Source organism: Rhinolophus sinicus, linkage group LG03 (genome assembly GCF_036562045.2).
Source record: "Rhinolophus sinicus isolate RSC01 linkage group LG03, ASM3656204v1, whole genome shotgun sequence".
Classification (NCBI taxonomy): domain Eukaryota; kingdom Metazoa; phylum Chordata; class Mammalia; order Chiroptera; family Rhinolophidae; genus Rhinolophus; species Rhinolophus sinicus.
The window spans coordinates 9,352,318-9,376,891 of record NC_133753.1 but is presented as its reverse complement, the minus strand read 5'-3'; the positions used below and the strand labels follow the sequence as shown (position 1 = coordinate 9,376,891).

The 24,574-nt window shown below is 52.2% G+C and overlaps 1 protein-coding gene and 1 long non-coding RNA gene across 3 annotated transcripts in view; one reads left to right on the top strand and one right to left on the bottom strand.

The window, feature by feature from the left end:
- Positions 1–8,635, bottom strand: part of ASB2 (ankyrin repeat and SOCS box containing 2) — a 38,977-nt gene extending 30,342 nt beyond the window's left edge. Inside the window, exon 1 of one of the 2 annotated variants that reach the window (XM_019745667.2) lies at positions 8,314–8,635. The gene's annotated coding sequence lies outside the window, so the exon portion shown is untranslated. The remainder of the gene's footprint in view (positions 1–8,313) is intronic. The other variant, XM_074327004.1, reaches the window with a different exon arrangement.
- Positions 6,376–18,696, top strand: LOC109454753 (uncharacterized). The gene is made up of 4 exons (XR_002138518.2): positions 6,376–6,763; positions 8,064–8,112; positions 8,541–8,696; positions 17,429–18,696. It is a non-coding gene; the product is annotated as an uncharacterized LOC109454753 (long non-coding RNA).
- Positions 18,697–24,574: the final 5,878 nt, after the last annotated feature.

The window sequence follows — 24,574 nt, the reverse complement described above, 5'->3', positions numbered from 1 at the left end:
TGAAACTCACAAACCACAGGGAGAAAAAGAAGTCAGATAACAAACATAGGTACGTGATTCAATTTATATAAAGTTCAAGAACAAGCAACACTAAATTGCAGTGATAGAAGTCAGAAGAGTGGTTACCTTTGGGGGCACTATAGATGCTCGTGCTGTGTAACCTCGGCCAAGTCCCTGTACCTCTCTGGGCCTCCATTTTCTTAATGCAAAAGGGGGGTTTAGGCCAGAAGGTTTCCAAGGGCTTTTCGAGTTCTGAAGCTTCTACAGCTCAATGAGACGTTTGCTTTAGCTCTGTGCTATTGAACTCCAAACTCTGTCCCTGGGGGTCCCCTGTGGCAACTACAACAAGTCCACTCCATGTATAGAGCTTAGCATTATACATGGAGGAAACCAGGCAGGAGTGGAAGGATCTGAGATATGGATATCAGAAACCCTACGGTCTAGTTTCAATTCTGTGACTCCCTACCTATGCGACCTGTCAAGTCACTTCCTTTTTCTGGGCCTCAGTTTCTTTATCAGTAAAAATGGGAATGAGACAACCAGTTCACCACGCTGTAGGAGCAATACATGAGCTGCAGCGTGGGTAAAGCAGGCATTGGACAGGGACCCCTCTAGCCCCTCACCCCAAAGCAGCTGTTGGCGCCAGGTATGGGCTGATCTGAGGCATGTGACCAGCGCTCAGCTGTGGTGCCCTTCCCTAACCAGAGACCTGTGGGAGGTGAACGCCAGGTGAGGGTCACCTGCAGCCAATTCCAGACTTGCCAGGACCTTCCCTGTGGGTCTGATGGCATCCAGAGCCTTTTCCGTTTGTCAGTTATTTCATGACATTGCCCTGACAACAGCCCTAGAAGGGAAGAACAGTTTTTGTTGAATTAACTTATTAACTCTTCAACACCTCCATTCTTTCCATAAAGATTTGATGTTTCCATTTTACAGATGAGTCAATTAAGGGTCAGGAAGGGGAAGGGAAAGGTTTGCAAGATGACAGACAGCTAGAAAGTTGGGAGTTAGAGCCCAGTCTTCCTAACTCAAATCCGGTGCTTCTTCTGGGAATTCCAGGAACACGGATCTGAGTAACTGGCACACACGGATCTGAGTAAGTGGGGATGAAATCGCTATCCTCGTCCAGCCTGGCCTCCTGGCCTCCACCTGTGCAATGGGCACCACGTCAAGTTCTCTGTCCACGCAGATGGGGGAGGTGGCGGTTGACCTTGGAGGGACCTTGAGGGAGAGGGTCTCTGCCTTTGAGAAGGTAAACTCCCCAACCCCACTGTGGGCATGGCCATCTCTTGCTTTTCCCACTCAGATCCTCAGTTTTTGAGGGTCCTTGAGTAAGTTGCCCACCTTTAGAATCTTCGTGTGCAAAATGGAGACACTAAAAAGGGCTTGGTGGTAGAATCAAGAGGCCTTGAGTGTGCACAGGCTTAGTGCTGGGCCTGGTGTGGTACCAGGCTGCTTCAGGAGGGACTCCCCATTACTGGGCCTATGCAATTCTAGGCTGGGGGTGCCTGCCAGGGACACTGGGGGCCTCCCCCCGGAGGTGGGTAGGCCAGTTCAGCCTTAGCATGAGGGGACAGTTATGAAACAGTCTGTGGGTCAGCTTGACCAGTTTCAAATCAGCTTTGACAGTTATTAGCTGTGTGGCCTCTTAGAATCTTAACTTCTCCACCTGTAAAATGGGCATGAAAAGAGCACCTATGTCATGGCAAGATGAGTGTGGGGTGGGAGGTAGACACCTCGGGTGATGTCTTGCCCCTCTTTCGACCTCAGTTTCCATTCATCTTCATGCTGCCAAGCTTGATTTCTGAGGCCTCTGCCTGAGGGCTGGGCCAAGTCCTAGGCCTGAGCCCTGGAGAGAGGCCAGCAGTCTCAAGGGACCCTCTGGGAGGCTGACTGGGACAAAAAATAACCTTTCCCAGGGAAAGCAGGAGTGCAGTGGGCCTTGCCCAGTCAAGGCCTGCAGAGGGAGTGGTGCTCAAGTGGGGCCAATCCAAACAGGCGAGACTGGGCCCACCCCTGGGGCCTCCAGAAGCCCCTCTTTTGCCTCCTTTGCAGCATCCCAAACACTGGCTCCAGGGGAGCCCCCACCCCTCCCAGGCAGCATCTGTAAAAGGAGGGTAACAGTGGCTGTGATAGGGTTCCCTGAGTTAACACCTGTAAAGCACTCAGAACAGCACTCTTCTAAGTTGGCCTTAGTTTCTGCCTCTGTGAAATGGGCATAGGAACATGACCCCTTACAGAGCTGCGGTGAGGATTAAATAATAGCATTTGAAAAAGTGGTCCTTCCTCCCCCCAGTTCCTTCCCCTCCCCACAAATCCAGGCTCACCAACATCCAGGGTCCGCCTGGGAACTGGCGATTGGGTCTGGCACCAGTTAATGGGCTGGGGTCTCTGTGGCTGTTTGAGGGGCTGCAGTAGGAGGAGTGGCTCCCTGGATGTCTTATCAAAACCCTGGGGGTTGGGGGCATGGTTGGGAGGGCCGGAGACAAGAAGGGGACACACCAAGCTCCCCCTCAGCCAGGGACTTGGGTCAGGAACGTGAGCCTGGAGAAGCCACTTCCCATCCTCAGGCTGTTTGCAGATGGAGCCAGTATTGCTACTCATTGGCTTTCCTTTCCCTCCCCTCCTTGCCCCTCCCTTCCCTTCCTTCCCTGCGTCATCTCCTGGCTAGTTATACTTCCAGACGCAGTTCGTGCATCTCCTCCACCAGGAAGCCTCCCTGATTTGATGGTTGAGGTTTTCCTGAGCTGCCTCCAAGGGCACCCCTCACATTCTGTTGCTCTAACTGCCTTCCTTGGACTTGTCTCCCCATAGAGTCAGGGAACTTCTGAAGATCAGGACTGTGTTACATTCATGGCATAACCCCAAGACACAACCCAAGCACAGGTACACAGCAGATGTTTAATAAATGCTGGGCAGATAGGTGAATGAATGATAGGGTCAAACCTTGGAAACAGCAATCATGGAGATTACTGCACGTGGCAGATGACATAGCCACTGGTGTCTGACTGCCTGGGTTCAGCCCTGGTTCTGCCACCTACTGGCCGTGTGATGGGGAGCAGGTTACTCCCACCCCCGGTGCCTCACTCTGCCCATCTGTGAAATGGAGATAATAAGAGCATCTGGCCTATAGAGGTGTTGTCAGATGAAAAGTGGTAAACATGTAAATGAGGAGAAGGGCACTCAGCACCCAGCTGGTGGCCCATGACAATCTGCTGATGTCATCCCCTGGCTCCCAGGATGTTGCGATTGTCTTCTCTGACCCATCTCTGCTTAGACACTGTACTTGGAACTCCTTCCCAGTTGGCAGTTTCCAAGGGGCCCCAGTGGGAGGGAGTTAGATAGTCCCACACTCTCCTCCACTTAAAAAGAGCGACAGTGAAAGCGACTGCAGCCCACCTTCTGTTGACAGCTAAGGTCACGATGTGAAGCTGTGGCTGTCAGCCCGCAGGCTGTTCTGGCCAGCCACTCCGGAGCCTGCAGAGCCCCACTCAGGGTCAGGAACGGGGTCAGAGCTCAGGAAGGAAGGAGATCTCCATGCCCTCCCAAACCAGCCTGGCGGGCAGGCAGGATTTGCCAGCCACTTCCAAATTCTCCACTCCCCATGACCCCTCCTGCCACCTCCTCCCTTCCTGCTGATGTGACCTGCGGTCCTAGGGACATTGGAAGGATCCACAGCCCGGTCCACCCCACTCCTTCTAATCCTGGGCTTGAATTTACGTACAAGGTGACCACCTACCAATGTCAGTAGTGGAGGTTCCGTGAGCACGTAGTTCATTTGACAGTGCTGAGATCTTAGGACACGCTAAGTACTTCAGTTAGGGCCCGCTGGTGTCTTTTAGGTGTGAGTGTGGGCTGCTCAGTGGGGCTCCTGTGCAAAGCACTATGGTTCAGACCTTCAGACACGACAACAGGTACTTGGAGAACCATGACCATAATGCCTCCCGTGCAGTCAGTGAATCTATGCACTCAAGTTGTTCATTTGAGCCACATGATAAAACTGTGTACGGGTATTGTTCCCATTTTACAGCTGAGGAAAATGAGGCACACCTGGGAGAAACTGACATGGAAAAGACTAGAAGCTACGTCTTCTGACTTCATGCCTAGTCCTCATCCATGTACCTAACAGCACACTCCAGGTGTTTTGTAAGCTTTGAGTAAAAGCCCAAGTTAAACTGAAAACAATGTACATAGTATTCAAAAAGATTACATATATGTGTGTATAATATACATATATAATGTATGTACTTATCTATCTATCCCGAAAGTTTCAAGGTCTCCCAAACATCACACGATCCTTAGCCTGAGGTGGTCCTGAGAACTGGCTGCTTGGGCTAGCATTGGGCCATGTGTGGAAGTGGGGAACTGACCTGGGCTATTCCTTGGCCCCGGGGTCCCCAACCCCATCCTTTGCAATGCCCAGTAAGTTTATATCGAAACTTATCATTCTGATGTGCTCTTCCCTCAGGATCCAGGAGGCTCCTAGGATATCTGAGGAAACACTTCCAGCTGGAGGGCCCGTGGCAATAATCTATTAGAGTGTTCTCTTCCCTCCCTGGGACCTATTGCTTTAAAACCAAAACCATAAAAATAGCTGGTGCTTGTGGGTCCCTGCACTGTTTCCTGGCCACTTTCCTGCACTGCACCACTTGACCTTCAATCCCTGGGGAAGGAATGAGTAAGATTCTTCCCATTGCCCAGATGGTGAGACTGAGGCCCAGATTGTCAGTGGCAGAGTGGGTTGAGACCAAGCCTGACTGCCCCTCTTTTCATCAGACCCTCTGACAATGAATATTTGGGCAGTGGCCAGGGGTTACTCTGGAAGCTTCCGCTCTGGCTAAGACGTGGGCCAGCCTTGGGGGGAGGGAGAGTGGAATCCAGGCCACCTCCCTGGACCCCGCCCCCAGAGGGGTCCAGGTCAAAGCCCCAGCGCCGGCCTTTGCAGTGGGGTAGGGCTGGCAGGCCTCTGGCTGCTGGTGTCCAAGGCCTCACAGCTGCTGGGAGTTTAAGCCTTTTGTCCAGACTCTAAAGATTCTAGAAGAGCCCCTCCCAGCGTCACTAATCCCAGACTTTGATGCTGGTTACAAAGCTCATGTCTTCCCTCAGGCTCCCGGACCTTAGGCTTCTGAGGGGGGCCAGCGTTGCTGGATGGTACAGGGTGGTTCTGCTCAGGGATGCAGGCCTCAGCTGACCCCACAATGCAAGCTCTTCTCCCCACTGGCTGGAGGGGAAGCTGAGGCCCAGAGATGGGGTATGACTGGCCTAAGGTCACCCAGGTAGGAGGTGACGGCCAGGGATTTAAACCTATCCAAAGCTGGCTCTGCTCCCACTCACCACGCCCCCAGACACTCTGTGCCAATTGTATGGTGGGGGGAGGGGGAGGATTCAGACTCCCTCCATAATGGAGGTGCCATGAGTACCAGTGAAGAAAAGCATCCATGAATGTCAAGTTTTCATTTTGTTTCTTTGGTCCCCAAGCCACCTTCACCTCAGCCTCCCAAGTGGAGGGTACTTCTGGCCCTGCAGGGGGCTGGCCCTTCTCTCAGGCCCTGGGCTGGTCCTAGCACAGCTACCCCCGCCCGCGCCCCTCCTGGCTCATCTTCCTGTCCTCCTCTTGCTGCAGCCAGACCCATCAGTGAGGCTTGGCTACATGTAGGTCTGGACACAGCATTCCAGGCCCCTTACCCAGTTTCTGGCCAGAGCTCAGCGAATGCCAGGCTCTGACATCTGTGCCAATAGCCTGGGGTGGCGGTGAGGAGGGGTGGGGCTTGCCAAGGTCTGAGCTTCCAATGGCACTGCCTCCAGGTCTCTAGAGCCCAAGTGCAGCCTTGCCCAGCCCTGTTCTGGGCACCAGGACAACGTGGCCCCTCACCTTGGCTCCTGGGTTGCCAAGTGTTCTAGAAGCTCTAGCTCCAGGCTGCAGAGTGGGAAGGGTCCAAAGGGGCAGGGCTGCCCTCCCAAGCCCCTTTCTCACTCGGGGCCCAACGGCAGGGCTGGCTGCAAATCTTTTCACAGAGATCACACCAAAATCAGCTAGGATCTTTCTTCTTTCTGTCCTCAACCCCCCTTTTCCAACCTTTATTTAAATCTTTTTCTTCTCCTCTCTCTGCTTTCCTTATCTTTCCTCTCTTTTCCACTCCTCTCTTCTGTGTCTTTTTCTTTAGAGAATTCAGGCAGTTTAGGAATCACTTTACTTTTATCCCATCACTACCCTCTCAAAGAGTTTCCTCAATTGCAAAACTCTTAATGACTTCATTTATATTGCTGGGCATTAATTAATCCAAAAGAAGGTGCTAAGGATGAGAAGTAAAGATACAAATCAGTCCTGTGACAGCCACCTCCTCCAGGCAGCCTGACTCTCTGCAGCTCAGAAATGGAAGGGCATTGGGCGGGCCCAGGGATATTTTTGTGTCTCCTTCGGGAAGATTCTCTTGGATCCAGCCTGTCCACCATATACAGGCATCTTATGATGCCCTGGCTGTGCCAGGGACAGGTCTGTTTATTGCTGTGTTGGTGCCCTGGGAGGCCGCCGGAGACCGCGACTTTGAATGTGGCACCGGCGGCCAATAGGCCAAATGGCCAGGATTTGATTGCTGGCTTCAACACCCCCTAGCTGTCTGGCTTTAGGAAAGACCCTTAACCTCTTGGAAGCTCAGTTTCCCCATCTGGAAAGTGGGAGAAACGATCACCTCTAACTCTGACGTCCTCGAGAGAGTCAGTGAGAGAAATCACCACAAGCGCTGTGCTCAGTGCCTGGCTCATAGTAAGTGCTCAGTGAACGCTCATGGGTGTTGATTGTGTTATCAATTGTAAGGTCACCGGCAGTGGATAATATGGGGCCCCTACCCCAGGGAGGAGGAAGGGGATGCCCGCTCCCCCATGAGGCACTCATGCCTGGCCCATTTGGGTAAGAATGGATGATGTAAATGAGAATGATGCCAGCTGGAGGCTGCTGCCAGCTCCTTGAGGAGGCCGTGCTGTAAACAGGACTGCTACCAGCTGTCGGGACCCATCCAAGTGTTTTGGAAGTGACTGGAGCATCTGCCACTGGCCGCCTCCCTGTGTTCTGCCCCCGGCCTCTGATGGCAGCGGTGAGGGCTGTGGCTGGTGTGCTGGTCCCAGGTGGCTCTGCCTGGGCCCCTGTGAAGTCCCTCAAGCCCCTGCCTCATGCACGAGCTTTCCCTTCAGGGAGGCTACTCTCTGGTGTGTGAGTGTGTGTGTGTGTGTGTGTGTGTGTGTGTGTGTCGAGGAGGAGGGGGCGGGTGGTTGGCCCCTACTCAGCCTCAGGTCTCCATCGTTTACCTGTCTTCCTAAGAGGCCCCGCCTCCCTGCGTCCTCCTTCTAGTCCATTCCCCCCGGCTTCCTGAGGAGCTACCTGAAGTCACATCCCGCCTTCACCCCCAACCCCAACCCCACGTTCCGCTCAAAAACAATTAGAATATGTCCCATCCTCTTGCCTGGCCTGGGGAGAGCTGCATTTGCCTCTGGCTCCCCCTGCCAGCTTCACCCCCACTTCTCACCTTCATGGCCCTTTGCCACAGCCACACTGCGCTTCCCACCAATACCCAGACCCACCTTGACCTATGTGCCTTTGTCGACCTGAAGGTCCCTCTCCCGACCTCTCTGCCTGATGACACCCCATCTGTCCTTGCAAAGGCCGTCTCTTCCTTGAATTTGTCCTCATGCTTACACACACACACACACACACACACACACACACACACACACACACACACGGTATTCTCGCATCTCTGCATTCCCACGTAACATTTTGCATTCTTTACACTGAGCCATAGTTTTTGTTTCCAGATTCTATTTCCTCTCCTAAATCCCAAGCCATTGCAGGGACAGCCCATGGCACCTTGCTTGCTGTTGCACCCACAATACTGGGCACATGTAGACAATCCGTAAATGTCACATGAAATGGACGCCCCCATGCATGAAAATATCTATTCAACCAACCTACAAGCATTTCTGAAAGCCATTTGTCTCACACATACTGCCCAAGGCCTATGAACCAACAATAGCATCTTTGATAACTGCTTTTGCATTTCCATTTTTAGAAGTGCACAGCAGAGTGATATTCTGAGCAAGAGTCCTCCAGAAGAATGGGTAAGTACACGCAAACGGCTGATTCTATGTCCCCCAAATCCAAAGTGAAAGTCACCACCATGCTTTATAATTCAAAAGCATAGGAGAGAGAGGGAGAAAGCAGTTGGACTGAAAAAGGTCCTGAATAAGCACCACGGTGGTGAGCACCAGCCAGCCAAACACTCTCGAGATCTGTATAAGAAAGTTGAAAGCATGCATTACCTGTTAGGCTCTGAAACAAGGGGACCGTTCAGGGATAATAAAAAGGATTTGCTTGAGGGTGTCTTAGTTCAGCACATGCCCCCAGTGTTTCTTCTGCCCTGGCCCTAAGCTTCTGGCGGCTCTGCCTGGCAGCTCTGAAACACTCTCCTTTGAAGCAGGGAGTTTATTTCGGGCCCACCGCATGACCAATGATGGCAAGCCAAACTATAAGATGTTATGAATCTCAGATTTCCTGTTTGAAGATTGCATGGAGGAAGCCGTGGTCCTGCCTTCAGCTCCTGCAGCGTGCATCAGTTACGGACTTCACTTCAGAGAGCATCTCGGAGCAGTGGCCCTCCTGGGACGTCATCACTTGTAATCCTTGACATGGAGGCCATATATGGGTATGTTTCTGGAACTTCCCCGGGAGGGAGTGAGAAGGGAGAGAGATGCAGCGGGGAAGAGACAGAGACAGGAAAAGAGAACAGAGAGACAGAGCTGGGAGATAAAGAGACGAGAACAAGGGGAAAGACAGCGTGGGAGAGATGAGAAGAGGAAAGAGAATGAAGAGAAAAAGAGGAACAATGGAAAGAGATGTTGGAGAGAAAGAAGGAAGAGGATGGTAAGAAGAGAGTGAGAGGATAAGAATAAATGTGCGGAAGAACGGAAGAAAAGAAAATTGGGAAAAACTGGGAAGACAAAAGGAAAGAGAAATTGTGATTGTCTAAGAGATGAAAAGGGAGAGAGAAACTGGAGTAAAAGAGGAATAGGAGAGAAAGACAGTATGGACTGGAAAAAAGGAGAGAGAGAGAGAGAGAGAGAGAGAGAGAGAGAGAAGCAAATGGGAGAGGAGAGAGGGACGGAAGAGAGATAAAAAGGATGGAGACAGGAAGGGTGGGAAACAGAGAGAAAGAAGGGAGATTGAGAGCTATCTATAGAGAAAGGAGGGTGGGGAAGGAAGATGGGCTGAATGAGAGAGAAGGAAAGAGACAGGAAGAGAGGGATGAAAGTATTCAGCGTAAATGACCTTTGCAGAGCCTGCCATTTGGAGGTACCAGGGATCCAGCTGCTGGATGCTGTGGGATGAGGCTGGAGCTATGGAGGAGAGGGGAACACACACAGACACACACAGACACACACACACAGACACACAGACACAGACACAGACACACACACAGACACACACACACATGCGTGGGGGCAAGCCCTGGGCAGAGGCACACAGTGGACGGGAACCCTTCCTCCAGGGCAAGGGAAGAATATCCCCTGTTTCTGCCATTGATTGAATGGCACAGAATGTCAGCATCAGGTGACAAAGGCAACACATACAGTCACTTGCATTGAGCACCCAGGAGTGCACTGAGTGTTCCAGGAGCTTAAACACCTATATATGCATCCAGATCTCAGGCCAGAGTCGGCGGCCTGGAAATGTACCCTTGGTCCATTCCTCTCAGTGGAAAATAATTTCAGTTTCAAAGGCCCATACCCTTTAGAGGATATTGGATTTATGATTTATCAACTCAAACTCAGGAGAACTCAGGATGCCTTCAGACTCACATGGAATATTCCACTTGAAAATAAATCTCAGTGAATACAGGGTTCCCTGGTGTTAGGCCAAGGTTCTGGAGGTCTTATCTGGTCCTGAGGACAGGAGGACATGATAAGTCCCGGGCTGTGTCCCAGCTACTCTGGCACCTGCTGAATCACGTATTGCCCCTGCTGGGACAGGTCCCTTAGACTACTGGGGCTGGGCTGCCCTCAAGGTTAGACCACATGCCATGGTGGGGGTGCAAGAGAAGAGCAGAGAGGGGCTGTCCTCTTTACTGTGGGGGGATTTCCCTCAGCAGTAAGAAGTTCTAGTGGGCTCCGTGAAGTGATCCCAGGGGTCCAGCTGCTTGCATGGGCTCTGCAGTGAAGATGGGGCATAGGTCCCTCTGCTCTCTATCTGTCACAGAACCCTCCCCAGGTATGGCCTTCTCAGGTGGTCCTCTGCCTCGCCTCTCCCTTACAGTCCAGACAAACCTCTTAAAGTTGAGGGTGCTGGGGAAACTCACTCTCCACATCCTGCTGCCTTATGCCTGTAGTCCACTTTTGCAAATCAAGAGCTCAAATTGTGGGTGAAGAGTCACAGGGAACAGAAAGTGCACTGGGGGTAGATGGCAGGGAAGGGGGCTGGCCACACACACTTTGACTAAAAATGGTGACATCACCCCACTGCACTCACACAACCTTCCCAACAAGTGCTATCATCAACCCATTTCACAGATGAGGAAACCGAGGCTCAAAGAGATCGGGGAGTGTGTCCATAGTCCCACAATGTTAAGTGACGGCTTAGATCTGAACAAGTTCTGCCTGACACAAAGCCAGTGCTTTGGCCACAGTTCTGTTCCCCATAACATGGGGGATCCAAATGTTGGTGCAGCACAAGGGGCGTCACAAGTCTACGAATACAAATTGGGGACTAAGTGCTTTTCCCCTGATCCTCAGCTCACCCCAGTCAGGAGGCTTGATGCTGTGGGTCCAAGTGCACAAAGCCTGAGACAAAGACAGTTTGGTCCACTGCTGCTGTCACAGGTGACTCACCTCCGCAATGAAAGGTTCAGGGAACTCAGCAGTTCCCAGCTCTAGCTGCACATTAGAACCCTGTTAAACTTACCTCCACCTGCCTCTACCCCAGAGATTCTGATTTACTTCATCTGAGTCAAGGCCCAAACAGCAGTGATTTTTAAAAACTTTTTATTAAAGTATAATGCACCCCTACCCACAGAAAAGCACACGTATAAAGGTACTGCTCAATGGGTTTTCACAAACCGAACACACCCAGCATCTAAATCAAAGAGAGAATATTACCAGCACCCAGAACCCCCTTTTGTTCTCTGCCCCCCTTGCTGCACCACCACCAACCACCTCCTGCCACGGGGACCACCTTCCTGACTTCTGGCAGCACAGGTTGTTCTGAACTTCACATGAATGGAACACAGCTGTGTATTCAACAGTATATTGTGAAATTTGCCCACATTGTTTCATGTAGTTACGGATTGTGCCTTCTCACTGCTATGTAGTATTCCACGTTACGACTATGTCACAATTTACCCATTCTACTGTTGGTGGACATTTGGGTAGGTCCCAGTTCTGGGCAATTATGACTAGTGCAGCGATAAACATTCTAGTACACGTCTTCTGGTGAATCTGTGTACCCATTTCTGTGGGGTAGACGTCTAAGATGGGCCTCACTGGGTCATAGGACAGGTGTATGTTCAGCTTTGGTTAAACTGCTAGCAGTTTCCCAGAGTTATGGTAACACCTTCCATTCTCATCAGCCACATACAAGACTCCCAGGCGCTCCGCGTCCTCACCAGCGCTTGACACGTTCCCTCTTTTCTCATATTATCCATTCTGATGGGCATTAGTGGTATCTTGTTTCTCAGTTGTAATTTGCATGTCCCTAGTGACAAATTACATTGAGCGTCTGAGAAGGCCTGGCCTCAGAGACCTCTGGAGCCCTGGTACAGACCCCAGAGGTGGTCCTGTGGAACAGGCCTCCAAGGAAGGTTTTTATGGGGACAGAGAGGGTCAAATGAGGGGTAGATGCAGAGGCAGAAACCAAACAGGGGGCAAGAAGAAGGGTGTGGCCACCAAAGGAAAGCCCCCGGGCTCACACGTGGCCCCAGAAGGGCTCTGCTCTCCTGGTCCTAACTAGGCCCCTTTACTTATTGCATATTTATTTATCATGAGTTCAGTGCCTGTCTCTCCCATCTAGGATGGTCTTTCTGTTCCCTGCTGTGTGCCAGCGCCTACAACAACGCCTGGCACATACCGTGTTTCCCCAAAACTAAGACCTAGCCAGACAATCAGCTCTAACACGTCTTTTGGAGCAAAAATTAATATAAGACTCGGTCTTCATATTATATTATATCATGTTATGTTATGTTACGTTACGTTACGTTACGTTACGTTACGTTACGTTACGTTACATTACATTACATTACATTATATTATATTATATTATATTATAAAAACCCAGGCCTATATTATAGTAAAATGAGACCAGGTCTTACACTAATTTTTGCTCCAAAAGATGCATTAGAGCTGATTGTCCAGCTAGGTCTTATTTTCAGGGAAACATGGTATCTGCCATGTTTCAGCTTGGCTCTTGGCCACAAACACACACACACACACACACACACACACACACACACACACACACACCCCAGGCCTCTCCTTTCCAGTCTTCCCACCATGCTTATTTCAATCTGAATTCCCATGAATAAAGCTGTGTATTTGTGTGTGTGTGTGTGTGCGCACGCATGCAGTTCCCTGAGCCCCACACCTCGTAGGGCCCAGAGAGAGAGCCAATACCGCCATATTTTCCTAATGAAAGTGATACCTCTTCCAGTGAGGGGGTGGGTGGGGCGGCAGGAGCTGGGATGTGGGTCAGTGCCAAGTGCTGGGACAGCTCTGACCCAGTAATGAAATATCACCCACTAAAATAAGCGCCCCTGCGGCCTCGGTGTCCTGGCCCCCAGCCCTGGCTGCCTCTTGATATCAGTTTATTTGGGTTTCAAGAGATGAAGAGGAACAGACGAGATACTGCTCCTCCTCCTGGGCAGGTTCTGGAGGGGACACAGAGCAGATGGCGGGGAGGGGAGGGCAGACAAAGGCCCCAAGTCCTGGGAGGGAGGGAGGGAGGCACATCTATGGAAAGGGAAGCAGACGAGTGAGGAGAAGGCAGAGAGAAGTCTTGACCCCTCTTCCTTTCTTTAAAATGGGCCCTGTGTCGTCTGGGGAATGGTAGACTGAGAGTGCCATTCTTCTGGAGCTTTCAGGAACCCACCCCCCAATCCCCCAGCTCAGGGGTCAAGGCAAACTTCAGGGAGAGAAGACAGACAGTGTTCCCATTTATAGGGAGCACAATGAGAGCGTAACCCTCACCCGTCTGATGGGAGAGGAGGGCAGACCAGCCTCACGCCCTATGACACCCTAGCTGTGGGCTGATACCATTAGGATCAGGTATCACCACCCAGCAGGGTCCCTGGGGACCGGTAAGGGGCCGCCTGACCCTGGCCCTGTTCCCTCCAGCATTCCACATGCATGTAAAGGGATGAACAGGGGGATCTTATAGGGTTTTCGTCAACATTAGCGGATCTGAGGTGTGAACTCCATCGTGCGACACTGGGCTCTTTGCAGCCAGCTGGAGCCTTCCTAGTCATGACTGACCCTCCAGACAAGAGTGACCAGGATGGAGCTACCGGACAGGAAGAAGTGGCAGGGCCTCAGCCAGCCTCACAGCCCCTGCTCTAAATCCCACTCCCCCTCTTACAAATCTCCAACCATCCTGAGTTATCCCTCCCGAGGAGCAGAGAGCGGTTATCACACTCCTGGGCTCAGCCCGTGGGGAAGGAGCCGTCTGCAGCAGAAACCCCGCGGCCCCAGCGCCATCGGCTCTGAGCTCTGACTTTCTCCAGTGAGTGTCTTGCCCCTGGAGATGTCCAGGGCTTGATGGGGACGTGCTGGGGGCATGCTTGGCCAGCCCTGTGCAGACACTATCTTCCTTGCTGGGAGACGCCAGCCAAGTGTAATCACAGCACCACCCCCTCCTGTTTCCAGCATGGCCCCAGCTAGTCCCCCCTTGCTGCACCTCTCTGGATCTCTGCCTCATCTTCTGAGAATGGGGAGTGACTACTCCTCTCCCCCATGGCTGTTAGGGGGTTAAATGAGGCTCAAACAGCCTACCTAGGGCCCAGCGCTCAGGAGACGCTCATGCTCATCCACGGACCTCTTCTTCCTGAAATGCCAAATGCTGGGACCCTGCAGTTGGGGGTGGCATCTCCTGTAGGTCAGGCAGGTCAGGTGTCCAGGGGGTCTTGGGCTGTTCCCACCTGGAGGCTGCTGGCTCTACCAGCTGGCTGGGTCACGCGACCTCTCTAGGGCTTGGTCTCGCCATGCCTGAGTCACACTTGGGAACTCGGGAACAAAGTTAAACCCTGAGTGGCCCATATCCCAGGTTAGCTGCCGGGAACAGGTTTCCCATGGACATAGACATGTTTACAGCAGAGCTGGGAGCTTTCATTGCCCTTCAGCTGGAGGGAAAGGCCTCTCCCACACAAGACGAGCCTGTAGCAGGCCCACCTTCCTTCCCAGGGACCAGCCACTGGCTGTGGACACTGCATGTCCCGCTGGATGCAGCAGCTTCTGGCTGGCCCCCTGCCATCTGCACAGAGCTGGGGCCAGGTCACAGGCATTCCCTCCATACCTGCAGTGGAGGCAGGAAGGCAGAGGCCTCACGAACGCAGTCTCTGGCCCGGCCCTGGAGACAGAGCTCACAGGAGCAAAGCTGCCTCTCCAGATATCAGCTGTCACCCATTTGGCACCTCTGCAGGGGCAGCCAGCTGAAGGGCAGCTGACTGTGCTTAGGCTTCAGTTTTCACCTCGGCCTTGCTCCTCAGGGAATCCAAGTGGCCAGTGATGTGACATTACAAAGATGTCAGCCAGATCTGGCACGCCTGGGGAGGCCTTGGCTTGCTCTGGTGAGGGGACCAAGGTTCCAGGTATGGGGCAGGGTTGGGAATGTAGGGGCTGGATCAGGGGTCCCAACGTCCTGGGGGTAAGAAGGGATGGGCAGACACCCCCATTTTTCAGCCCCCACTGGGATCCAGACCCTTGCACGAGCATCCTGTGAGGGAGGCATCGTCATCCTCATGAAGGAACCGAGGCCCTCCTGGGACTTGCCTGAACTCAGTGATGGTGGCATCTCCTCCCACACAGAACTGAAAGAGCAGAGAGCAAAGCATGTCGGAACTAGGGTGTCCTTGGGCTTCGTCTGCTCTAGCGTCCTTCTTCTGAGGAAAGGGAAACTGAGACTGAAGAATGAGGAGCTTGGTGAGGCTCTGCAGAAGCCACAGCTTCCAGAAATCCATTCAGTGTTTTTCCATAGTTCTCCCCCAGCTTGCGGTGTGATCTTAGTGACTGATAATCACTTCGTGCCATAGACCCTAAAACCCAGGTTGGGGGGCAATTGGCAGGAACCCCTTCACACCAGAGGGGGACGAGCCCAGAAGACAGGCTAGACTTCCTCATGGACTCATTCAAGATGGCTCTACCCCTGGAGACTCCCAGAAATGCTCAGGGGTGGGGAGGTTGTGGTTTGCAATAGACCACAAGCTTTGGTGAACAGCCTGAGACTTCAAGCACAGGAAATTTGGGTGTCAGTATCATTGTATCTCCTTATTCCCATTCCAGAAGGTCAGGCTGGGGCCATTCCCAGAACAGATTCACTGGTAAGGTGACTGCCCCAGACATCCCTGTGGAGCTCAGTGGCAAAGAGCCCAGACTCTGGAGTCATCTGTCAACTCTACCACTTGATAGCTGTGTGACCTTGGACAACTTACTTAACCTCTCTGAACCTTGGTTTCTTGTCTATAAAATGAGAGGGTGGGGGAACTGACAGTACCCATGCCTTATAGGAAGGTTGCAATGATTAATATATATATATATATATATATATATATATATATATATATATATATATTATAATATATGTGTGTGTATATGTATATATGAATAAAGACATAAATGGTAGAGGTTGTTACACTTTAAACATCCTGATAGAGATGGAGGGGATGGTGGTTTGTTGGAAACAATGGTTCTTAACTGAGGATAACTTCTCCCCAGGAGACATTTGACAATTCCTGGAGACATTTTTGTAGCCACAACTGAGGGTGGGGGTTGCTACTGGCATCTAGCAGGTGGAGGCTAGGGATGCTTCTGTATGTCCTATGATGAACAGAACAGGCTCCTCAATGTAGAATTAATGGTCTAAGTGTCCACAGTGCCGCTGTGGAGAAAGCCTGGCTGGGGGGCTGGTGTGTAGAGGGAGGAGGGCCTGTGGGAGTAGAACGAAGTCCGCAGGAGTGGCGGAGGGGAAGGGGTAGGCTCTCTCTTCCCGTTCCAGAGAGCGGCTGTGGATTTCAGGAATAGCTGCTATCAGGAGGGCCAGGCATTTGGATTTCAAATGTCCTGTGACTGTTACAGGGGTGACTCACTGAACAGGGCTCGTAAAGCAGCCCTGAAGGTCCTTGCAGAGGGAAATGCAGCCATGATTTGAGGCAAGCAGAGGGAACAGCCTCGGTGGTCACCACAAAGGTTGGGGTTTCTCCATTAAGCAGGAAAGGGGAGGCCTTAGGTGGGGCTCAGCCCTGCTAGGACCAGACACCCCTGCTGGTAGCTGGCACATTCAGACACATGCACACGTGCACTATTGATGCTTAGTTCACACACACGCCAAACACACATAGCTCACATTCTTTAAGTGGAGAGAAGAGCTGAATTTAATCCAGCAGTTGGCAGGACAGTTGGAAAATGAACTACTCTTATAAAAATATTAAGTAACTGGAAGTCTCTTGTTTTCTAAAAATATAGGTCTCCATCTCTTTTCTAGTGCATGTGTGTGTGCACATGTGGGGTGAGAGGCACCTGACACATTGGAAAGAGTATGGGCCGAGCCACCAAGGTGCTAATCTTGGCCCTTCTGGAAAAGTTTTATGCAAATCTTTCCCCTGCCTGGAGCCCTGAGCCTGGAAGGACGGGGCTGTACTGTGCAGCGAAGAATATAGGCCCCTCCAACCTCGCAGTGCCTCTGAAACAACACTGAGAGGAAAACTTCTCATTGTAAAGCAGTTGGAATGCAAACGAAGCTTACCTAAATATTTTCAAAATCAGAAAAAAAAAAAAGGATAACAATGACTTGGGAAGAGTCTCTGAATTCTGGTACTTAACCTCGGGTCACACGTAATTTCAAAGTAATGGGCCGTTGGGCAGAATTCAGTTGTGCAGAATTGTGTCTGTTGCCAATGTTTGTGCACACGGGCACTCTCTCACACACATGTACACACTTGGTCTTGTACGCACCCAGTGAGACTGACCCTCTGGGAGGCTCTTGGGGGACCCCTCGCATGAGATATGGCCATCTCCATTTCACAGCTAAGGGGACAGAAGCTCAGGGACTGGAAGATGTATTTCTAAGTTCACTCTGTTCTAAGTTCACTCTGTTCATACGGGGTTTCGATTTTAAATTTTAATCCTCTCTCTCTCTCTCTCTCTCTCTCTCTGTTCTTTCCTTTTCTTCCTTTCTTCCCAGTTTTTCGGGTGGCATTGAAGCTGACCGGCATCAGCCCCAAACTGCACTGTCATAGCTCCTGGCCTGGCCCAGAACAGCGTGTGACCTGGACATGTACCCGCGCCTGCCAACAGCCAGGGCTGTGCTCCACGGCTGGATACCTGCAGCGATAGGCGCTGCCAGCCCCGGGGCTCCTGGGAGGAGAGCTGACTTTCCTTGTTGATGCAAGGCCTCTGCTGTGGCCCTTCTCGGCTGGACTGCTGGCCCCTCTGTGCCTATATTTAGCATCAATGTCTGGCCCAACCGGATCAGGTGTCTGTTGTGCCACACGTCCCAGGAGAGGGACTGCTGGGGCCTGAAGATAGTCTCCAGGCTCCAGGGCCCAATGGCCCGGTTTTGGACCCAGGCCCCCGGGGGCTGACTGGGCGAAGGCTTCTGTGTCCCCTGCACGTCCTGTATTTTTCTTTCTAAAGCTGGTCATCCCGTTTGCAGGGCCCCTGACTGGTACAGTGGCATGTTCCTCAGGTCACCCCTGACTAGAGAGGTGGCTGGGTTTGAAGACACTACAATGTGCCATGCAGAGATAGAGCTAAGGGGGTGCTTCTTTCTCATGTTGGGGTGTGGGGGGCATCCCTGGGGACAGCAACACAGCCTAGAGATGAGATGGGCTGGACCAAGACATCTCCCCAGTTGCCTGGCATCAGCCTCTAAAATGTCCCCAGGGTGATGGGCAGAGACAATCCAGGTCTCTGCTTTAAAAAAGGCCTGGCCATTGGCAGTGATGTGGCCGAATTCTCTGCATCCACTTTGAAGTCGCAGCCGAGCCCTGAGGGGGTTGGTGACCAGGATGTTTGGAGAGAGAGGGCTTGGAAGGTCCTGGGGCCCTTCTGTGAACTGTGAATTCCCTTCCTGTGGCTTCCTAGCCATGTGACTCTGGGCCTCAGTTTCCTCATCCAGGAAACAGGCACAGGGATCCCTCCAGGGCAGTCTGCAGTGAGATTAATGGATGACCCGCTCATGGCACTCAGACACCAAGTAATAGGCTCGAGACTGAGCTGAGGTCTGCCCGCCTCCCAGGCCCAGCCTCTGGCCCTCTGAGTTAGTAAAGATTTGCTGCTGTAACAAACCCCCAAACAGCAATGGCTCAAACACAGTCGTTTGTTCCTCTCTTGAAAAGCTGCACACAGGGGATATTCTTCATTGACCGTGGGTCTCCTCACAGTGGTGGTTCAGGGGCCCAGGCTGCTTCCCCAGGTGGCTCTGCCATCTTATAAATGGGTGACTTCTGAGGTCACGTGTCCGTCTGCATTATGGTGGAAGAGGGAAGGGCGTGGACGACAGTACGTGGAAAATTTCCGTCGGTGAGGCTTGGAAGTAACAGGCATGACTCATTATTTTCCAGGTTGGCACTTTGTCACCTGGCCACTTCTAACTTCACACAGGCTGGGAAATATGTTCTAGTTCTGTTCCTAGGAAGATGTAGAAACAGATCTGGTGGCAGCCAGCAGAAATGACCCACTGGCCACTCTGGAGAGTTTGTGGGGAGGCCCCAGGAGAAGGGAACTCCTGGTAGCCCCAAAGAAATGAGGCCATAATCCTTGATTTGGGTTCCTGGCCCAGGAGCAGACCCTGAGACAAGCCCCTGAGTGTCCACTGCCTTTTGGGGAGAAATCCCGTTATACATGGTAGAGGAGTGGGAAGTGGCACAGAAGAGAGAAGGCAGCTACTAAAGGCCATGTTCTCTGGCTCATTACCTCTGTGGGCAGCTGAAGCCAAAACCTGCAGGGCACTCTGGGAGCCAGTATGGAACCAGAGCCTCAGAGCTGTCCCTTTAAAGGAGTGGGGGAGCCAGGGTAGTTATTTATACAGCCCCCCCACCCCCGCCCAACCATGAGTCAGTGGCTGAGGGCTTCTCCTAGCAGGGAGTTATCCCAGGCACTTGTGGCAAAGGGGGCCTGAGTGAGACATGCAGCTTAGAGAGGTAGAAGCCTGGAGGTGTGCACTGAATGGTCAGGGCGGGGTCCTGAGCGGGGCCCTCACAGTGTTTGCTATACTTAGCAAATGCACAAGGGACACTCGGTGCCCTCTCTTGATTGATCTCCTGAAGGGACAGGGCAGGAATCAACTCCCAACCTGCTGTCTCCATCACCTGAGCCCCTGGCTCCCAGAAGCGGGCTCACAGAGCCTGGAGGCAGCTGCATGGCCAGGGGTGAGCACTTGACTCAGAGTTCGCTGACCTGAGTTGGAGCCCAGGTCTGGAGCTTCTTGGTTCGAGACCTTGGGCAAGTAAGTCATCTCCCCAGACTCAGTCTACTACTCAATGTCCACTTGACGACTCTCACTGGGCTCCCACTAAATATGTGGCCTTGCAGATATAGTTGAGGACATAGTCACTGCCCAGCCCTCTGGGGCTCACACAGTTACGGCTCTGTGCCATGGCTGCTTTGTGGGAAAACAGGTGGGGTGGGATTCTAAAAAGCAGAGAGGGCACCCAATCCTGTCTCAGGGGGCAAACGCAGGACCTTTGCCTCAGTATTTACTGAGCATTTCACCAGGCCGTGTGCCTGGGGCAGGGGTCCCTATGCTGGAGGCACCCACACATTCTAATCTGTAAAGTGTGTGTGTATGACCCCCTCTGAGATCGTGGTGAGGGGATAAGATTGGGACTGCCCACCAAATTTGCAAGGCCTGGTGCAAAATGAAAATGCAACCCCTTGTTCAAAAATTATCAAGAGTTTCCAGACAATTAATAGCAGAGCATGAAAACAAGAGTTTCTGAGTGTGGGACCCTGTGTGCCAGCACCTCCACAAGATCCTACTGCAAAAAGATTTTGTAAATTGCAAAATGCAGGGTCCACGTAAGAAATGGTGCTTAACTGATGGCGGCAGGAGTCCAAACGAGCACATGGGCGAATGGCACCTATCCTGCGTAAGGCCAGGCCCCATGCACAGGCACTGAGAGGCATGACAGCTGCTGCAGACCCTACAGAGCCAGACTGTCCTCAAAAAGGGCCAGCCAGTCCCCTGACCTTGGCCAAGGCCCAGACACCCGGCCCCCAGGTCAGAAGGGTTGGCAGCCTCAGGACCCAGACTGTAGACTTATATATGAGAATTGTAGGATGTGCCTGGTGACACATGATGACACCTGGTACAGGGATGCCTGTCAGAGCCAGGGGACTGGCAGCCGAGTCCCACACCTCTGCACTCCCCGCCTGGGGCAAATGCTGCTCACTGTGGGGCTCCTATATATCCAGGAGCTGCTGGTACCTCCAGCATGGATAGCCCTCCAAGGAAGCCATTGGGATTTCGTCTGGAGGCAGACATTCTCATGGCTTTGGGATACTTGGAATTGGGACAGATCTGTCAACGAGAGAAATCTGAATCTCTGAAAATATTAGATTTTTATATTGAGCCTATCTGAGGACTCTGGCCCTAGAGCAGAGTTTCAAGAAGCTTCCACACAGTGTTCTAACTTCTGGGAAGTGAGAGGCAGGCTTATATAGGCAGAAAAATAAGCAAAGAGGCGTGTGGTGTAGTATGTCAAAAGTTAAAATTAGGGCAGATAGCTTCAGTGATTAAGTTTTACAGCAAATGGAAAAAATGTATCAGAAAGATAAGGTTGAGTCTGCAACAATTAAATTGCCTCGAAAAATCTCTGAGATGCATTTTATCTGGATGTAGAAAGAACAGGCACTGTTTTCTACAATCACTGACCTTTAGTTTCCAAACTTTGTAGGTTGTACATATGTGACTATCCCCTATGGCTGCCATAGAAGGAATTTAGATTGGCTCTTTATTCTTCCCTGGTTACTGATTTAGACAGTGGAGCTCAAGCACCCTTTCCTTTCCTCGGGGCCAACGCACAGTGACCATGAAATGCACATTGACTTTGCTGTTCATACCCAACTGGCCCCCCCTCAATATACCATCTAACTCTGATTTCTTCGCCTGTCTTGTAAGATCTTTCCTGGCCCAGCCCAGATGTTCTGTAGGTCAGAAGTCTGGAAAGACTCTACTGGCTGTTGTTCTCAGGGTCTCCTAAGGCTGAAGTCAAGGCCTGGACTCTTATCTGGAGCCTCTGGGGAAGCAACTGCTTCCCAACTTGCTGAGGTTGTTGGCGGAGCTCCGCTGTTGCCACCACAGAACGGAGATCCCCGTGTTCTTGCTGACGTTGGCCGGGGCCTGTTCTCAGCCCCCAGAGGCTTCTCGAGTCGTTGCCCCCTGAGTCCTCCATCCCAGACTCCCTCACTTTGAATCTGTCTCATGCTTCAATCTCTCAGATTTGCTCTTCTACCAGCCAGAGAAGACGCTCTGCCTTTCCAGGGCTCATGGGATTAGATCAGACCCACCTGGAGGTCTCCGTATCTCACAGTCCACTGATCCGGACCCTTAACTACATAAGCAAAATCGCTTTTGCCATGAAAGTTGGCAGAATCACGGGTGTGAATGCTGCCCACAGTCCTAGACCCAGGCGGCCATGGCGCCGAGTGAGGAATTGGTCTCCCCCCACCCCCTTCATCCTAGTTCTCAGAACCACACCCTCCTGGTTCTCCTTCCTCGGCTGCATCCCCTACCAGCAGCATTTTGAAGAACATCAGGATTCCTAAAAACATGATAATAAAGAGAGGGCTGGGTCCAGGCCACCCAGAGAGCTGGCAGAAGCCACCCCAGCTGGGGATTCTCAGCCCTGGCTCAGACAGCTCATGTCCCAGGAGTTGGGGGCCTCACCCACCAAGCTCAGTGGATGGAGTCACCCCCCCAAAGTTAGGTAATCCCCAGGAGAATCTGGAAAGTGCCGAGTCACCCTCTGACAGCTGGGGGTGAAGGTGGGGTGGGTGGCCCAGACAGAATGGGCCCTTTTTCCAGCTGGGCTAGAGAGTGTTCAAGAGAGGGCCTGGCCTTAACTAGAAACAACTGTGGACCCCAAAATGTCACAAATGCTGGCAGTGGATCTACACCATGCAGAATAGTCATAATAGTGGTTTTTTTGAGCACTTACTATGTCCCAGGTGCTAAGTGTATGTGTAAATCAGCTCATTTAATCCCCACAACTACTTAAGAGGTAGGTACCAGTGTTAACCCCATTTCACAGAGGAAGATACTGAGGCTCAGTGAGGTTAAGGGACTCACCCAAGGCCAGACAGCTCATGACTGGAGAGGAGCTGCTGAGGGAGGTTACACCTGCCGTTAGGGTTCCTGTTGTGCTGACATGTGACTATCAATCTATGTGCCAACGTTACTAAGTAGTTATAATAGCAAGAGGCTGTGGGGAAGCAGCTGAGTTAGGACTAAGAGAGGGACACGACAAGGAGACATGTTTGGTCTCAGCGTATGAAAGGGCAGGTGTTCTAGCCGTCAAAGTGTCCCAGCGGTGGACATGGTGTAATGCAGGGTTTCTGGTCCCGCTCTCAGCAGGTGGACACAGAATATGGTGAGGCCGAAAAGGAACACCCACGGAGCCATGGATGGGGGTTCATACCACTATATTCTTGCTGGCGGCTGGGTGGGAGACATAGGAGGTAGGATCCACACGATCCGCAATCCGCTGTCCACTTCTCTGCCAACCCACCGACTTGCCAACGTAGCCACGGCAGTTATATTAGTGGCCAATGGCTAACCGGTTACAGCCAATGGCCATCTGATTGCAGCTGATGGCCATCTAATAACCGAGCCAGCACCTTTCTATGTGAGGCCGAGAGCCTGGAAACTGCTCTCTGGGACTCCATCTCTACAGATGGGGGTCTGGATCAGTGTGGGTCTGTGGATGGATTCGTGTGGTTTTGGTGGCAGAACCAATGGGTCTTGCTGAGACAACCCCCGTTACTGAAGCTCAGAGTGTGTGTGGGGGTGGGGGGGGGCCTTACACCTGGAGCACAAAGAGGTGTGATTTGAGCCCACACCTGCTGGGTCCCCAAACCCTTTCTGTTCCCTACACCTCAGTGCTTCCCCGAGTTGCCATGAAGATTCTTCTCGGGGACAGAAAGGAAACAGCTAACGATGTCCTTGGTTGCCCCTCAGCCCCTGCATCCTGTGGTCAGAGTAGCCCCTTCCCACACAGCTTCTCAGGAGGGCGGTTCCTCCGTCACCACCAGAGGGACTGGGGGGAGTTAAGATGTCACCATTATAGACACTGAAAGGCCCAGTCCCCATGGGATATAGCCTGGGGCCATGGCCACTGTCTCTGTCCTCGTTCCCAAGAGGACCCAGTTGCAGGAGGGCTGCCTCAGAGAAGGCTTCAGAGGGTCCCAGGACGTGCTGGAGCATTTCCACAGCTCTGGGACGGGGAAACTTCTCAGGGGCAGGGCAAGGATGAGGGTCGGAGCCAGGCTGGGGGCCTCACGGGAGGGGTGGCCACAGCACACTTCCTGGGCCCTGGGCTGTGGATTTGCCTCCTCTTGTACCTGGGGTGGGGAGGAAGTAGGGATAAGTCTCATACAGTCTATCTCAGTGGGGAGTGGGGAGGGGATCTACGCAGTGCCAGCAAAATTCTGGCAGAATATGCATGTCTTCCTTGCCCCCACTCAGCCCCCACCCCCATGCCCAGGCTTCACACCCCAGCCCGTTCCTAAAGCCACCTTTGTCAGCCAATCCCCAAAACAGGGCTCATCGGCTTCAACCCCTCCCCCTGTGTCAAAACTCCTCTCAGGCAAGGGTCCTGTGCTGGGGTTCAGCACCCCTGTGACCTTCTAGAGGGAGAGAGAAAGGACGGGCAGGAAACAAAACTAAGGCTGATTGAATGCCTGCTATGTGTCAGGTACTATGCTGTTTGCTTTTCCTGAAGAGTTACAATTATAGAAAAGTTTCCCCGCATCTCCTGCCCCTAAGATAAGGCCCTTCATTCATACCCTTCTAGACTTTCGTCTACACACACACACACACACACACACACACACACACACACGTTAATTTTTAAAAATGACATGATGTTAAGTGTTCCACGTGGATTTTCTCCTTTAATCCTAGGTACTATTATCTCTACTTTGCATTTCAGGAAACTGAAACTCAGAGAGATTACATACTTTCTCTAAGGTCACACAGCTGGGAGCCCTGCCTGGATCCACAGCCTCACTCTCCGTCCTGAGCACCACTTTTTGCTGGGGAAGGCTGGCCATGTCCTCAGTGGGGGCATTTGGGGCTGCAGAGCAATTGGAATTCTGGGCTGGAGGC